This window comes from Arachis hypogaea, chromosome 15, assembly GCF_003086295.3.
Source record: "Arachis hypogaea cultivar Tifrunner chromosome 15, arahy.Tifrunner.gnm2.J5K5, whole genome shotgun sequence".
NCBI classification, from domain to species: Eukaryota; Viridiplantae; Streptophyta; class Magnoliopsida; order Fabales; family Fabaceae; genus Arachis; species Arachis hypogaea.
In genome coordinates, this window is record NC_092050.1 from 158,437,985 (window position 1) to 158,443,984 (window position 6,000).

Sequence of the window (6,000 nt, forward strand, 5' to 3'; positions counted from 1 at the left end):
TCAATTAATAATAAATGAAATTAGTTTTATATTTATAAAAATAAGTTTTTATATAGGTAAATTTATCAATATTTTAAAAGTTCAATGAATAAAAAAATTTATTACTTTTTATTCATTCATATTTTTTAGAATACATATTAATTAAGGAATGAAAAGGCTGCAAGTGATGATATAAACCTGAGGCTCACATCAAGGACTCTATGATTCATCATGATTATTAAAATGCATGCATGAGATGAGAGGCTATTCAGAATTTAAGTAGTAAGTAATCATCAAACTCATAAAATGGTACGTACTAATTGATTTTCAAAGCCTTTGGGGTTGTATGTATCAATGTATGAGTATGACGTAATCTTCTTCATTCCTCAGTCAGGTACACTCTTCAAAAGTAAGGGTAGATGACGTCACTTGCCCCACGCGCTTCCCTCTTTGGCTCCTACTATATTTCTCAACATAATATAATTTAGAGAAAATGACAAATAGGTCTATGACCTTTTGTCTCGCAGACATTTTCGTCTTTGAGCATTTGAAAATACTTTTAAATCCCCAACCTTCACAAATCTTGGACGGATGAGTCTCTCCGTCCAATTGTCTCCGTCAGACCCAACGGAAAAGTTTGACGTGACTCCATTCTGATGACGTGGCATGACAGATTGCTACGTGGACTGCTGATTGAAAGGGTACTTTCAAAAATTGGACAAATAAGTCAATGTACCTAAAAACTACGTCATTTTGTTTTGGCTTGGCCCTAATCCTTAAATTGATTGTTTTTTTTTCTGGAGACTAGTGGTGAGGAGCTCTACCTGCATCAACCATGGCTGCTAACAGAGCATCATCAACCATGCATGAATGACAAGGTGCTCCACTTAACTCACAACCATCTCAAGTCAGGCCAGGATCAAGTACAGCAGCTACCAAGGAGACATTGGCAACATCAAGCACAGCAACAACAAGATTGTTCAAATTCATTCCTAATGAATATTTAGATTAAACGGCATATTCACAGTGAACCTCCCCTACATCTTCACTCCTATAAACAATAAACACAGTAGCTGCCGGTTGGTGATTTGTTAAATCTAATTTGGTACATTTCATTTGAATCTTCTTATGATGTTATTTTTATGCATAAAGTTGGTTCATTTACCAAGTTATTACTCAATGTCATGTGGCGATTATTTATATTGCTTGTGTCTCTTGAGTTATTTTTGAAAATCATAATCAAATTGTCACTTATAGTTTGATATTTATATGTTAAATTCTTAATGCTTCAGGGGAAGAGTTTGATATATATGCAAAAGATGTTGTGAATGCGACTGGCCCATTTTGTGACGGTGTAAGGAAAATGGCCAACGAAAAGGCACAAGAAATGATTGCTCCCAGCAGTGGTGTGTACATATCACACTCCCTGATTACTATTCTCCGGAGAGATGGGCTTAATTGTTCCTAAAACTAAGGATGGACGTGTTGTTTTCAAGTTGCCTTGACATGGGCCAGGTGGAGCACCTTGTCATTCCTGGCCTGATTTGATGTTGATGATACTCCATTAGCAGCCATGGTTGATGCAAGTAGAGCTCCTTACCACTAGCCTCCAGAAAGAAACGCAATCAATTTAAGAATTAGGGCCAAAGCAAAATGACGTAGTGTTTATGTACAGGGACTTATTTGTCCAATTTTTGAAAGTACCATTCCAGTCAACAGTTCACGTGTCAATCCGTCATGCCACATCATCAGAACGGAGCCACGTCAGACTTTTCTGTTGGGTCTGACAGAGGCAATTGGACGGAGGGACTCATCCGTCCAAGATTTGTGAAGGTCGGAGATTTAAAAGTATTTTCAAATGCTCAGGGATAAAAATGTCTGCGGGACAAAAGGTCAGGGACCTATTTGTCCTTTTCTCTATAATTTAAAATAAATTATCATTTGTATCCATGAAAGATACCAACGCTGATAAATGTATCCATATAAAAATAAAACGACAATTGTATCCACGAAATATAGCTTTCGTGTGCCAAAAATACCTTAATGGACCAATTGTGTAACCACTAACCAATATCCGGATACTCTTAGCACACGAAAGTCATCTTTCATGGTTATAATTATTATTTTATTCTTATATGGATACATTTATCAGCATCTATATCTTTCATAAGTACAAATCATAATTTATTCTATAATTTATTTAAATAAAACAAAACTCGCATGCAATCATTCTTTTTATTTAAAATTAATGGAAGAAAATTGTTAGATAATAATTTAGTTAAATTTTAAATTATTTAATAATTTTTTATTAATTTTATATAAAAATAATTGTATGTAAATTTTTGTTTAAATAAAATATTCATTCTACTAAAATAAAAATATTGTTTTTTTATAGTGATTGATGTTAAGAAAGTAATAGTTAAAATATAATCATAGAAATACATGTTATATTAATTAGTTTAATTAAAGGTGGGTTTTTTAGTGTTTATAAAATTTTTGTTTAATTTATCTAAACATAAAGATAGAATAAAGTACAATTTATTTTTTTTATTTTTTATTTTTAGGAGTAAATTTAGACACCTGCAGAAAAGAAATTTAATTAAATATGTCAAAAAATAATTTTAAATTATCATCTTCATTTAAATAATTACATGTTAAAAGTTTTCCAAACCAAAGATATTTTTACTCACATTTGTTGGTTGTTTTTATTGGTCAAATAGACAACGTTTTATTAATATAATTACTTTTAGGTACTTTAAGAAAAATTAAACTTTTTAGGAGACCACTCTAATAAAGATACTAAAAATGTCTTTTTTTTTAAGATATTTACACATGTCATGTTATTATTGGACATTATTATTGAACCGGTTAATAAAAATAAATTAGAACAAAATCGGTTTATTATAGCAACAATAATAAACTCAATTGTCTGCATTATAATTATTTGACTCGATTTGATCGGATCGAATTATACTATTTAAATTGAAGATCTTTAAATTTTTTGATAAAAAGATAATTATATTCCTAACTTTTTGTTTTTCGGACATTTAAATCCCTAAAAATTTAAAAATACAATTAAATTTCTAAAAAAATTAGGTTTATTGTTATTGTTATAAAAAAATCGGTTTTATTCTAATTTGTTAAAAAATTAAAAAATAACTGGTTCATTAATACGTTCAATAATAATTCAACACGTAAATGTCTTTACAAAAGACGTTTTACGCATCTTTATGGGAGCATCCCAATTTTTTATTCTATTGTATGCGTATATTGTGATATATTAGCAACGTTGAGGGAAAAAAAAGGAGTTAATTTGTTCAAAAAACAATAATTTTTAAATTCTACAAATTTACCTTTAAACAATAAAATAACCCAAATTGCTGATGCGGATTATCATAAACAAAATATACAAAAGTTCCTATTAATCTTGGATCACGAAATTCTCCAAATTGATTTAAATGAAAGTTGAGAAATGATCAAATTACAATTTTAGGTATTAAATTAATTTTTACTCTCAGCATTGCATTGAGTTTACTAGGCATTTATGTTGGGACAAAAAGGGGCTGAAGCAGACAAAGGAATTAATACATTGCAAGAAATTTTATTGTGAAGTAGGCATTGAAATTGCTTTGAACCGAGAAGAAGAATGTTATATTTATGTGAAATTGATAATTAAAATTTATTAAATAATTTAATTTATTTTTGGTGTGAAAAATTAAAAATGGACTAATATTAGTTTAAATATAAGAAAAGAAAAATATTGATCACTTAAATTTTTTTATTAGATAATAGAAGCATTGCTTATGGGAAGAAAAACTAAGAGAATCCAAAACACAAAAACAAAATTGATATTGTGTGGTTACTAAACTAAAGTAATTTGCATAAATATTTAGTCACTCTTCATATCATATATTATAAGAATTATTTCAACTGTATCAAAAAATTAAGTATTTTAATTTAGTAGTTTTAGCCATTGATTTAGATTAATAGTTAAGATTAATTTTATAATTAAAATTAATAATTAAAATTACTGAAATATCTTACTAATTTATACTATAAACTATAGAAAATATTTTAAATGTACTATATTATAGTATTAGGTGTTCTAAAATTTTTAGCCATTACTATTAATTATATATATATTATGATTAAAATTAATAGTTAAAACTAATTAATTTTATGAATGATGAGATGAAGGACTAAAAATATCTTACATCATGTTACATGTGAAATAATGCATCCTAAATTATAATTCACTAAATTCATGTAGACAGGACAATTAACCTTTTTTATATAATAAATTTAGATGTGGTACGACTTTAAAATTAGATTGAGATTCCAAATTTCTAAACACGCTTATAAGATGTGTGGTTGCGGTGTCATGATTCTGATAACACCTGACATTGGTCATCAACATAAACTCATGTCCAATATTGGAAGATATATGTCCATATCTATATCCATATATGTCCATTTTGATTTTTGAATGAATATAGTACTGATGACGACATCATTCATTTTGGAAAATCCAATTTTTTTCCCCATAATAAATAATAATATATAATGGCATAAATGAATAATAATATGATGCTACAGTTACCATTAAATCTTGTGAGATCCATACAGGTATAGGAGGATTTAACTTAGACCATTGATCAATTGATGTGAAATATTTTGAAATAGTTAGATTTTATATAAATTATTAAGATTATATACAGAGTGTTTATATTATAATTTATCCTACACTACCAGAAATACGGACATTACCAACGGAAAGATACCCACAAACTAAAAAGAATGGCAAATTTATATGATCGTGGTAATCACTTGCAACGTCTTATATTTCCGTGGCCAAATTTTGTGAAATTTTTCGACGATTTTGTTTGTTCGTGGCTAACTTGAGATGAGTTCTCTCAATGACCACAGACTTAATGATTACCGTGACAAAATCGAACGACACTTTTAAATTCCGCGTTTAATTTGGTTTTGTCCTCCATCCCTCTCAAAATATTTTTATGCAGTTTTTACTTTTTCAAAATTTAAACCGTAACTTAAAAGTAAATTCGATTTATCATGTGCAGGCTTTTTCAATTCTTCAATTGTTGAATTCTTCTCCCTCTTTTGAGTGCTGCCATGAAAAATTAATAAAGTATGCTAATGGTTTGATTTTAGATGTTGTTGATGATGTGCAATTTTCTCACTTCGTATGATCCTTGAATTTGGCCATATCTCTGAAACATGTATTTTTTTACTTAGTATTAGCTATGCGCTGATTTGATTAATTTTTTCTTTTTAATTTAACTGTAGTTTTTTAACGTGGTTGTATTATTCATTACTTGTTACTAAATCAGATTGTAATGTAACCTAAAAGACTAAATTATATACATACAATTTTAATATTTATATTTTAGTTGTTACATTTTTTTGTGCGTGTTCTTTTTGGTCAAATGCAGTTTCAGTGTCCAATTTTACCGTATGTATTATTTAAAGACTTTGGTGATAGAATAAAATGATTCAATTGAAAATAAATGTTAAAATTATAAAAAAGAGTACTTATAAAAAGAGTACATATTTATCTTTGATAAAATAGTTCTAACTAATTTTAGAAAGTAAAAGATACTAACTATGATTTTATTGAAATAATAACTAATTTAATTATTCATTATTTAATTACTCACTCTTAATTTATGGCAACATTAATAAACAGAATTTTAACTTTTAAAATTCAGAATATTAGTTTTATACTTATATTTTATTAATTTAATTTAAAAAATAAATTAAAATTATTTTTATGGGAGTTCATTTTTTAATTATGTACAAAATTTTTTTTCTTCAATTTAAAGGTATCAAATTCTTAAGTTTTAAGTTTATTTATTTTAATTTTTACCGATCCCATTTTTTTAAAATTCAACGAGTAAAAATTTTAAATTCTAATTAATACGTGAAATTTTTTAATATAATTTAAAGTTGTAAATTTTACAATTTGATATTTTTTTATTAAAATTAAATTTTACTCTAAAT